Source organism: Rattus norvegicus, chromosome 14 (assembly GCF_036323735.1).
Source record: "Rattus norvegicus strain BN/NHsdMcwi chromosome 14, GRCr8, whole genome shotgun sequence".
NCBI lineage: Eukaryota > Metazoa > Chordata > Mammalia > Rodentia > Muridae > Rattus > Rattus norvegicus.
This window is the reverse complement of record NC_086032.1, coordinates 20,241,544-20,254,447: the sequence shown is the minus strand read 5'-3', so window position 1 is coordinate 20,254,447 and position 12,904 is coordinate 20,241,544. Positions and strand designations below refer to the sequence as shown.

Genomic DNA, 12,904 nt, shown 5'->3' with positions numbered 1-12,904 from the left:
ATATATCACATTTTGAAATCTTATGCAAGCAACAGAGCACTATTCATGTTGATCACTTATGATAGTGAGTCCACCAATGTCTGCAATTCCCTTTTCTCCTTCCTGTACCCTATGGTTCCTTCACATTCTTAAAAAGGAGCTACTCTCAGATGTATTTTGAAAGAAAATTATTCCATCTAATTTTGCTCATTCTTGAACTTCATATAAAATATTGTTTAGGAAACCTGAAATGGGACATTTGCTCATAATGCCTAGTGAGAAACTGTTCCTAACATTTTTTCCAGGTTTGTTTTTTTCAGCTCCCACATTTTAAACATCAACAGGGTTAAAAAGGAGTTTACTAACCACTGTGTACAGTGCTGTGAAGTAAGAAGTCAGGCCATCTCGCTACAGAAATTTACCACAACCCCTGAGACAACTGTGAAGAAAATGAATCTAAATTATTGTTTGGTTCTGTCCTAGTTACTGATGGAACACAGTTGCAGAATAGAGAGCAGGATTGAGAATATTTGTTGTACATAAAAATGGCCCAGTGTACTGTGAAAATGAGTCTATGTATTAAGTCACGCTTTCACCTTTGCTGCATTTAATAGGAAGACGTCTTCCTTACCTATTACTTGTAATAAGAAATTTGTTATGATCAAGTTAAAGAGGAAGCATCTCAAATATAAATCCACAGAAGCTTGATGCTATATAACTTCAATTGCAAACTAAAAAAATGAACAAATAAAAACTAACCATCTCAAAATGATTAATGAAAATGATTAATGTTAAGTCAAAAGCTTTGTTTTTTTAATTATTACTCAGACTCTTCAAGGACAAGGGTGTAAATTTTCCCTTCGTCAGTTCAAAACTCAAAAACGAAAACTAGCCCTACACTTCAGAGTCAAATATTATGAGCTGACTATATTATACCACTAATACTCAGTCTAAGATAAGAATCAAAAATTATATTAAGATACACTGCAGTACTTATATACCATGTGTTAAATTTGTGGTAAATACACGTTCCAAAATACCATTTTATTTTAAAAAATAATGCTAACCACCCATTATGTTACCTTTCAGGGGCTACCAAAGATGAAGTCACTGTATTTGATCTTTGGCCTGTGGATCCTTATAGGCTGCTTCCAGGTGAGTATCAATTGTCCCTATCACAAATCTTCATATTCTCTTACTAAATTTATATCAAACATTTTAACTTTATTTATCTGTATATCCTAACAGATATGAGCTGCAAATTACTGATGAAAGTCCAAACATGTGACTGAATTTCTACTTTGAAAATCTGTATTAATTTAAAAAACACAGAGCTAGTAATAAATCATTACAAAAATAACAGATATACCCAAGAATGTTTCCTACTACATAATATACAGGTCAATATCAGGATGTCCAAAGAAAATACAAAAATATTCAGCAAATTCTTTGTTGCATCAGATATAAAAATAATGTGAACTATTTTCCAAGAGTTTAAGCCTAGGTAATTAACAATAAAATTCTAAATGACCTTGCGGACAGGGATAACCATTGAAAATGAAATACCTTGTATCTAATGTCTTCCATGAGTCAATGAACTCATAAGATAGAGAAAGCAATCATAAAATAGATGTGCCTTGAAAAAATATAGTTTATCCATAAGGCAAATAAAGGTTATATGGGCTATTGGGGAAAAGAAGTAAATAGGACTGAGAGGGGACATGAGACTTGAATAGGCCATATATGCCTGACCTTTCCTACAGAGATGCAAAGAAAGAATGCGGTCAGAGTAAAGCAGGCAGCATGAGGATACTGAGGAGCAAGGTCTTTAAAGAAGGAATAATGTTAATTGATGTTCATTTTCTCAGGAATATCTTTGTTCCCTCTGCACTTTAGTGAGGAAAAAAGGTTCAGTTTAGGATTTTAAAATGTCATTATAATGATATAAATGAAAATCAGAAAAGTTGAGAGAGGCTGAGAAAAGGCAAAACAGAATTGAGGAGCATGTACAAAGCTCTGCGATGGTGTTGGGTGGCTGGACATAGGTGTGGTCATTTTCTAAATGAAGTGTGCTAGTTAAAGAGGTGACATACAGTTGCAGAGTAAAATAAAAAAAAGTCAAGGAAACAAGGGAGAAGTCAGTCTCTTTTTTTTTTTTCTTTTTTTTGGAGCTGGGGACCGAACCCAGGGCCTTGCGCTTCCTAGACAAGCGCTCTACCACTGAGCTAAATCCCCAACCCCAAAAGTAAGTCAGGTTTTTTTTTTTTTTTTTTTTTTTGGAGCTGGGGATCGAACCCAGGGCCTTGCGCTTCCTAGGCAAGCGCTCTACCACTGAGCTAAATCCCCAACCCCGAGAAGTCAGTCTCTTAACTCATAAGTGACTTTATAGGCTCATGACCTAGACGTTTATTCCTACCTGCTGCAACCCCTTGGTGAAGTGAGAGGGGAGCCATCTGCGGGTAAATATGGGGGGTCAGGGTGAGGTAGAAAGCTGAGAGAAAGAAAGTTGCTGTCAACTTGGGATGTTATAAACCACTAAAATACTGGAGAATGCTGACCAAAGAAACTAGAGAGGAAGGCACGGCAGTGCCTAAGGCCAAAGTCTGGCCATAAACTGTCTATGGGATCTTCTACCACTGCTCACAATATTGACCTTTAACTGACACGTTTTTAGGGTTAGCTTGAACTTTAGAATTGCAGAAGGCAATGTGTCAGATGACAAATTAGGGAAAGAACTTAACAAATAAGTGAATGAATGGGGATTCTCTCCAAAATATGATCTAGAGACAAGCTGGACTTAGGATCAGCAGCACAGGAACAAGAACACATACTGTCCCTCTTCTTGACATGGCCCTATATGTTCTAGAGTCTTCCCACCTCATTTCAAAGACTTCCCTGACACTGCACCAATACTTAACCTTTCAACTCTACAAACACTCCAACTTCCTAATGCATTATTTCCTTCACTGCTTTTCAGCTGTGATTATTTTTAATATTGTACCTGAGGAAAAATCACTAAACTGGGTGTTAGCATAGCAAGTGAGACACTGAGTGCTCTACAAGTGCTGGACCAAGACAAGCACTGCCTAGACATCTATGCAACATTAAATAACTCACAGCAAATGAGCACTGAATAGGAATAAGGTTTGAATCTCAATATCATACAACAAATCATATGACTCTAGGATATGAAAACAGAAATGAATGTCATTTTCTAAAGCAAAAACACAAGAGTTTTATACAAGAATGCAGGTGATATAGGATACAACCACAGCAATTACATTACAGAGATAATAATCTGCGTCTCTTTGGCCAATATTTGAAACATCTTATATTGTAACTACGCAGTCCATATAGACACATGAGAGTGTTCTGGACCTCCCTGATGCTAGAATAAACTTATTTCTAAAAGTACAAACTCTGAAACAGGTTTTGAAAGTGGATTTAAAACTCAGAACAATTATAAGTTCTTAAGTGACAGAGACATTTCCCAATAGGTCTGACGACTACTTCCATTAGGGATTCATTTCACTGACCACATCTACGAAGAGCCAACTTAAGGGTTTGTTCATAATATTTTCATTCCATTCAATGACATCTAAGCTTTCACTGAGAACCTGTATGCTCACAACAAAAGGGGAAACACATTCTCTGAGTGTCTTTGAAGACTTTTACTTTAAAAAAAAGTAACAGGTTTACTTGCTGCAAAATAAATTACCATAAATTAGAACTGTAAGAAGCCTGTTGTCATAGCAAAGTCTACCCTTGGCATAGACATGTCGTCTTCTCAAATGACTCCGGAGGCAGAAGAGGAGCTTGGAAGGCAGCTCCATCCTCATGCAAAGGGTAGTGTCATCCCACACTTCGAAAGGTTCCATCCCGTATCACAGCACAAAATTGTAATGTACAGTCATGTGAACAGACAAAAATAAAGTAAGATGCCCCCTTGAGTCGCCCATATTTTGCTTATTAAAATTGCATTGACTTGAAGTAACAAGCTTCTGTGTTCCTGTGGATTTTCATATTCTAAGTGGCTGGATTCTCCTTGATCTCAAACTAGTTTCCCCCAAACCAGGTCCATGATCACCTTACACACACTGGACTAGTTTACTCAGTATCGTTCTTTTTCAGTTAAATTGAATCCCAACCAGTTTCCCTTACAAGTATAATTTTTGATTTTAAAACAAATATAATATGAAAATTTAAGTAACATCGGTGGAACTAGAAAATGTAGGAAGCCCTGTAATCAATGCTCAGAACTGTGTTATTTGTATAAAATAATCCTTCCAGAAACCTTGTTCCAGAAGGCACAATGGTCATTATGGGAAATACAACTGTAATGTACAATCATGAGAACAGAAAAAATAAAATAGAATGCCCCCTTGAGTGTCTCCCATGAAATAATTACTAATTACAGACCATGATATATGTATATATTTTTTTTACTAAAAAAAATACAGAGTTTATTTTGTGATTTCATTGATCTTTACATACAAAATATTATTTTTATATCAGACAATAAAAACAATTTTTAAGATTTCCTCTTACATTATTGAAAATTACACTGGACAGATGCTAGCTTTTGTAGATTCAGCAAATTTATTATCTATGTTAACTTGAACAAAATATTATCCCTTTGAAGACAAAGACATTTTATCACAAAAGAAAATTACTTTTCTATTAGCTTCAATTCCCTATGGTAATAATAATACTCACATAAACTTTCAAAGGAATATGAGGTAGATTAAGCACTAATTATGTAGTCATACATACACTATTAGTTTACTTAGGCAGCTATAATGAGATATTACAAAGTTGGTGACTCATGCAACAAAGATGAATATTTTTCATCATTCTTAGTGTCAGAAGCACATGTTTCAGAGACAGAGAAACTCAGTTTTCTGTTGATGACTCTCTTCCTGCTTTGTAGACAGCTGGGATAATAGGTATGCCATGTCTGACTCCTCTAAACTTTTCCAAAATCTTCCTGAAAGTAAACCAGGTCTTACCATGTCACATCAGTGCATCAACAACAGTCACCATTCAGGTGCCATATTCCTGTGATAACTTTCTGACAGCATAATGAGTACCTAGAGCTCCCAACTGAGAGTGAAAACTTGGATTTTTAAGGCTTCAATTCTGTAGCAATCGCATCTTTGTTTTGAGTACTGCAGGGAAGAAGCATGTTTGGAGTGGGTAGTGACCAATTACCCTCACCGCTGTGACAATTTGAATATACAAGATTCAGTAGATTCATATGCCTGAATACTAGACCAACAGTTGTTGGAACTGTTGATGAAAGATTAGGTGGTATGGCCTTGTTGAGCATGGGCTTTGAGTTCTCAAAAAACCAGTGTTGTGTCTACTTCACTCTCTGTTTCTTGCTTGCTGTCCAATATAATGAGCTCTAAGGTGTGGCTTTCTGGGCAAGCCTTCTGCTCCACCGATGGTCTCTGGAACATTAAGCCCCAAATACATTCTCCCTTATATCCTAACAATACAACCTTGTGGATGGGAAAGAAAGAAAATGAGGAAAGACTTAGGGTCTTAGTAAAGAACTTAAGGGTGAAAGGGGATGAAAGCTGTGTAAACGGGGTTTGTAGGTCAGTTAAACTATTTCTGTAGAGTAAATATAATTGACAGCATATTACAGATTTTCAGAAACTGTAAGCCACAAAAACAAAGTGAACCCTAATGTATGTTAGTACTTTGGTTAATGCTTAATCAGGATTAGACCCAGGTTAATGCTATACCAATATTAGGTAGATTTTGGTTAATGCTATATTAATGTAAGTTAGTCAACTGTAACAGCTACTATGGTGATGAGGATGTCTATAGTAACGGAAACAAAGAGGAATGAGTCTATGCAAAGGGAATTCTCTGTACTCCATATCAAGGTGCCTATGTCTAAACATTTTCTTTAAATATTCTTTTTACATGTTTCTTCCATGAAAAATATTTTCAAACATTGTGGAATGATTAAGGATATCTGCTGAAATGTATCAGCCTACCTAGTATGATTAGAAAAAATAAAATTAATAAATTAATTAAAGTTAAACAACAAAGTGAATTTTTCTCTTTATCCTAAATTAAGATTGATTTCAGTGAATCTGTTCTTAACGGTTACCTGAGATTATCCATCTAATCACATGATACCTGGTCGATAGTCATCTTTCCTTTTTATCCTACTGTGTCCCCTTTCTGACGGTATCTGAAAGCCAGGAAATAGAGGTTGTCATTTTATTCCTACAACTCTGAATCATATTTTATTAGCACATTTGGTTTTCTAACAAGCAGAAAACTTAATTAATTAACTTGCTTTAATTCTTTGCCTCTAAACATCCTTAAAATTGTATGAAACACAAAAATACGATTTTATACTATTTTTATTCTGTATTAAGTATATTTATCCACTGATGATGTCTGACTCAAATACATTTAGTTTTCCTTCTCACCTGGTGTAATTGAAGGGAAAAGCTATGATGTTGCTACTCCCTCTGTTTCCATGTTTCTATAGTAACACATAGCAGACCAGTTGTGGTGATTTGAATATGCGTGATTCATAGTGAGTAGTACTCCATATCAAGATTCCCATTTTCCATGACTGTTGCTACCATCCTTCTGGCTCCAACTCCCTGATACTTGGCAGCAATTGTTTTATTTTCTCAGCATAACATTTTATTTTCCAGTTAACTTAGGTTGCCCTAGTGCAAACCACCACAGAGTCAAGTCTGCCCATCTATGCATACTGTATCTTGTTATTTTCTTAATAATAATACTGTCTGCTTAAGAAAGAGAAATTTAAGCAACAATCTGAAGAACAAATTGGCCAAGAGCTCAGGTTCATGTAATCACATGAAATAACAAAATATGACGTTTTCCTATATTGATCTCTGGCATTTCTTCAAGCAGTTTTTTTTTTCAAATACGTGTACAACCTAGTCTTTGAGATACATCATTTGTGAGGTTCTCAGCAAGAATAACATAGTAAAGAGGTAAGGCAATTTCACTATGCCTTAGTGCTGAATGTTGCAGCCATTCCCCCATTTCCATTTTATAGCAAACACAAAGTCAGGTAAGTATGCATGGGTGGCATCTGATTATGCTAAAAAGTCTGTATGGTATTTCTGAGTCACAGAGAAAAGGCATAAAGAACTTTTATGGAAAAAAAGTTGTATCTCTCATTTGCAAATACATACACAAGCAGACATATACAAGCAGCATACTATACATTATTTATCACATGCACATATTTATTATATATACACGTATATAAATTTCCTATATAGTGTGTGTGTTCATCTGTGTTTGTGTGTGTGACATAAGAAGTGCTCAGAACAATAGATGGGATCCATATCAGTCAAGGACAATTATACTGATTTCATTTCTATTACCATGACTTTACCACCCCACTCTTACTAATAAACAGAGCATGGAAACAGAAATTAATCAGACACACAGTAAAACAACAGAAAGTGCACATACATATGGAGCTGAACAACGCTCTATTCAGTGATAACTTATTCATGGACAAAATAAAGAAATTAAAGACTTCTTGAATTTAATGATAATGAAGAACAATATACCCAAACCTATGGGACACAATGAAAGAAGTGTTGAGATGAAAACTCATACCTCTGAGTGTCTCCAAAAAGAAACTGGAGAGAGCATACAGTAAAAGTTTAACAACACATCTTAAAGCTCTAGAACAAAAGGGAGCAATACACCCAAGAAGAGTAGATGGCAGGAAATAATCATAATCAGGACTGAAATCAATTAAATAGAAATTAAAATCAACACAAAGAATCAACAAAACCAGGAGCTGGTTCTTTGACAAAATCAACAGGATAGATAAAGCCTTAGCCAGACAAACTGAAGGGCACAGAAAGAGTATCCAATTTAACGACATCACAAATGAAAAGAGAGACATAAAAATAGAAACTGAGGAAATTCAAAAAATTATCTGCCGCTACTATAAAACTCTATATTCAAGAAAACTTGAGGCAATTCCGCTAAAATCAGGGAGTAGACAAGGCTGCCCAATCTCTCCCTATCTATTCAATATAATACTCGAAGTCCTAGAGAAAGCAGTCAGGGTGTAGGGTGGGGAAGTGGGTCAAAGAAATACAATTTGGAAAGGAAAAAGTCAAAATATCACTATTTGCAGATGATATGATAATATACTTGAAGGACCTCAAAAGTTACACCAGAAACCTCCTACAGCTTAGAAACAACTTCAGCAATGAGGCTGTATATTAAATTAACTCAACAAATCAATAGCCTTACTTTACTCAAAAGATGAACACGGAGAACAAAATTGGGGAAACACATCCTTTACAATAGTCACAAATAATATAATATAGCTTGGGGTGACTCTAACCAAGCAAGTGAAAGATCTGTACAACAAGAACTTCATGTCTCTGAAGGAAGAAATCGAAGAATATCTCAGAACATGGAAAGATCTCCCATGCTCATAGATTGACAGGATTGATATGGGAAAATGGCCATATTGACAAAACTAATCTACATATGCAATGCAATCCCCAACAAAATTCCATCTCAATTCTTCATAGAGTTAGAAAAAGCATTGGCATATTCAAATCCAGTATACCCAAAATATCCTCAACAATAAAAGAACTTCTGGGAGAATCACTATCCCTAACATCCAGCTGATTTACAGACAAATAGTGATAAACACTGGATGAGGTTGATACAGAGACTTGCAGATAGATCGGTAGAATAGAATTGAAGACCCATAAATGAACCCACACAGCTATGGTCAAATGATCTTTGACCAAGGAGCTAAAAGGATTCAGAGGAAAAGACAGATTTTTTCCACAAATGGTGCTTTTTCAACTGGTGGTCAGCATGTAGAAGAATGCCAATCGATCCATTCTTATCAGCTTGTACATAGATCAAGTCCAAGTGGCTCTTGAACCTCCACATAAAACCAGAGACACTAAAACTAAAAGAAAATGTGGGGAAAAGCCTTGAACACATTGGCACAGGGAAATAATAAACAGTGGCTTATACTCTAAGATTAAGAAAATTAAAATTTCTTTCTTTTTTATTAACTTGAGTATTTCTTATATACATTTCGAGTGTTATTCCCTTTCCCGGTTTCCGGGCAAACATCCCTCTCCCCCCCCCCTTCCTTATTGGTGTTCCCCTCCCAAACCTCCCCCCATTGTCGCCCTCCCCCCATAGTCTAGTTCACTGGGGGTTCAGTCTTAGCAGGACCCAGGGCTTCCCCTTCCACTGGTGCTCTTACTAGGATATTCATTGCTACCTATGGGGTCAGAGTCCAGGGTCAGTCCATGTATAGTCTTTAGGTAGTGGCTTAGTCCCTGGAAGCTCTGGTTGCTTGACATTGTTGTACTTTTGGGGTCTCGAGCCCCTTCAAGCTCTTCCAGTTCTTTCTCTGATTCCTTCAACGGGGGCCTATTCTCAGTTCAGTGGTTTGCTGCTGGCATTCGCCTCTGTATTTGCTGTATTCTGGCTGTGTCTCTCAGGAGCGATCTACATCCGGTTCCTGTAGGCCTGCACTTCTTTGCTTCGTCCATCTTCTCTAATTGGGTGGCTGTATATGTATGGGTCATATGTGGGGCAGGCTCTGAATGGGTGTTCCTTCAGTCTCTGTTTTAGTCTTTGCCTCTCCCTTCCCTGCCAAGGGTATTCTTTTTCCTCATTTAAAGGACGACTCACTTGGGCCTTTCAACTTGTTAACATTTTTTAGTTCTGTGGACTGTATCCTGGGTATTCTGTACATTTTTGGCTAATATCAAGTTATTAGTGAGAACATACCAGGTATGATATGCCACACTCAGATGATATTTCCTAGTTCCATCCAATTGCCTGCATTACTCAGGATGTCCTCATTCTTAATAGCTGAGCAGTATTCCACTGTGTAAATGAACCGCATTTTCTGTATCCACTCTTGTTGTGGGACATCTGGGTTGTTTCCAGCTTCTGGCTATCACAAACAAGGCTGCTATGAACATAGTGAAAAAAATGTTCCCCTGTGGCATGGTGAGGAATCTTTTGACTATATTCCCAAGAGTAATATAGCTGTATCTTCAGGTAGATCTATTTTCAACCTTCAAAATGATATCCATAGTGGTTGTACCAGTTTGCAATACTACCAGCAATGGAGGAATGTTGGTCTTTCTCTACATCATCACCAACATGAGCTGTCATCTGATATTTTGATCTTAGCCATCAGTTCAGGTTTTGTAAAAAGTCATTATAATGATACAAATAAAAATAAAAAAGAGACGCTGAGAGCAGTCAAAACAGATTTGAAGAGCAGATGAAAAGCTCTGGGGTGGTGTTGGGTGATTAACCCATAAGTGTGGTTGATACGGAAATGAAGTACGCTAGTTAAATGAAGTGACAAACAGTTACGAAGAAGAAAATGATAGTCAAGTCCCCAAGAAAACAAGGAAGAAGTTGTTCTATTAACTCATAAGTGACTTTATAGACTGCATGGTGAAGACAGGGCACTTCATTACTACCTGCTGCAATCTCTTGGCAAAGTAAGAAGGAAGCCATCTGCAGGTAAATATGGGAACTCAGGATGAGGAAGAACCTGAGAGAAAGTAAGTTGGTGTCAATGTGGAATGTATAAGCCTCTACAAAACTGGAGAGAGTTGACCAAAGAAACTTGAGAAGATTAAAACACACTGCCTAAAGACAGAAAGGTCTTTTATAAATTGCCCGTGGCACATTTTATCACTGCCCGTGAAACTGACTTTGAAGGAACAAGTGTTTCCAGTTAGCCTAAACTCTGGGATTGGTGAAGACAATGTGTCAACTCAACATATTAGAGAAACAACTCAACAGATAAGTCAATGAATTGGTCTAAACCAGCTTGACTTAGGATCAGCAGCATAGGAACAAGAGCACATACTGTCCCTCTACTTGACATGGCCCTTTGTGTTCTAAAGACCCCCAACTTCCTAATTCATTTGTTTCCTTCAATACTGTTCAGCTCTGATTATTTTTAATGTTGAACCTTAGGGGGAAAAATCAATAAATTGGGTGTTAGCCTAGCAAGTAAGACACTGAGTGTTCACCAACTGCTGCACCAAGTCAAGAAAGACCCAGATGTCTAGAAAATATTAAATATCCCTTAGCAAATGTGATCGGACTAGGACCCAGGCATGAATATCATTATAACACAAATAATCTTATGACTTCAGGACATGGAAACATGTATGATTCTCATTTTCCAAAATGGGGGTAAAACAGTTTTATTTAGTCATGCTGGTGTTACATGATATAATCACAGCATTTACACTATAGAGACAACTATTCTGCCTGACTTTGGCCTATATTTGAAACATCTTGTATTGTAACTACTCAGTCTATATAGGTACAGGAGACACAACTGAACCAACCCAATGCTAGATTAACTTATTCCTTAAAGTGCAAATTCCAGAACACGCTTTGAAACGTATTGGAATTAAAACCCAGAACAATTCTAAGCTCTTGAGTGACAGAGATATTTCTCAATATGTATGGCAACTACTTCCATTTGGGACTGATTTCATTGACCACGTCTACTAAGAATCAGGTTAATAGATTGTTCATAATATTTTCTTTCAGTTCTATGCCATCTAAGCTTTCACGGAGAACCTATATGGTGAGAACAAAAGAGGGAACATTTTCCCTGAATGACTTTGAGGACCTTTACTTAAGAACATGTAACAGGTTTCTATTGCTGCAAAATAAATTACCACAAATTAGGACTGTAAGAATCCTGTTTATCATAGCATAGTCTACACTGGCATAGACATGTCCATGTCCTCCCCTCAGGTGACTCAAGAAGCAGGAGAGGAACCTGGTAGGCAGCTCCATCCTCATCCCATGGCCATACTTTTCACACTTCATAAAATTCCATCCTGAATCATAGTGCTCAGTGGCCCACATTTTGTTTATTAGTATTTAATTAACATGAAGTAACAAGCTTCTGTGTGGGATTTTCATATTCCAATTAGGTGGGTTTTCCTTGATCTCAAACTAGTCTCCCCCAACCCAGATCCATGATCCCCTTACCCACACTGGACTACGTTTGTTCATTATCATTCCTTTTCATTTCTATTGAATCCCCACCAGTTTTCCTTCAAGGTTTTTTTTTTACTTTAAAAGAAATATAATATGAAATTTCAGAAATACAAGTGGAATAAGAAAATGTAGTAAGCACAGTAACCCATGCTCAGAAGACAAACACCATGTATTTTCCTTCACTTCCTAGACTGTAACATGAATGAATGTATCAAGATCAGGGGAAATATGGGTAAAGACCAAGACAGTAGAAAGGGACCAGGGGAAGAATTCCTCATTTTTGCAGGTTATGAGTCAGTGCCTACTCTGATCTCATATAGGCTAATGGTTAAATGCTTCTCTCCAGTACAAAGAAGCTTTGCTATAAGTCAAAAGAACACTGTCTGCAACATAAAATTTCTAACTTCTTCTCCTTCCAGAGTTACAGAATTTTTTAGAAGAACTTAACTTACAAACGCAGCCAATCATATATCTTTCTTGGGAGAGTAGACTTTTAGAAGGGATGTAAATTATACCTTGCTGAGAAAGTATATTGCTAATAATTGTGAAATATATAATTTAAAATTGTTAATTTTCTTCCTTGAACAGTCTGGTGAGTGTCTAGGACAACAAGATCCTCCAAGACCACCATCTCTTCAACCTCCACCTCCTCTTCTTATTCGTCTTCCTACATATAGACCAGAATTAGGTAAACCATATGGGCAACCCTCTGTTCCAGGATTGCATCAACCTCCTCTTCTTCCTTTCTCTGATTTCCATTATTCTTATCTAACAGTTCATCCACGTCCTGGACCTCCAAGTAATCCTCATATTACACCTCCTCCCATTGTAAAAGCAAATGCAGTACCACCTTCTAAAG

The 12,904-nt window shown here is 36.8% G+C and overlaps 1 long non-coding RNA gene across 2 annotated transcripts in view; it reads right to left on the bottom strand.

The window, feature by feature from the left end:
- LOC134481832 (uncharacterized) overlaps window positions 1-12,904 on the bottom strand; it is a 75,747-nt gene that overhangs the window by 31,309 nt on the left and 31,534 nt on the right. The window contains exon 2 of one of the 2 annotated variants that reach the window (XR_010057679.1): window positions 6,107-6,190. This is a non-coding gene — a long non-coding RNA (uncharacterized LOC134481832). Of the gene's footprint in view, window positions 1-6,106; window positions 9,096-12,904 lie in introns of those variants that run through there. The other variant, XR_010057678.1, reaches the window with a different exon arrangement.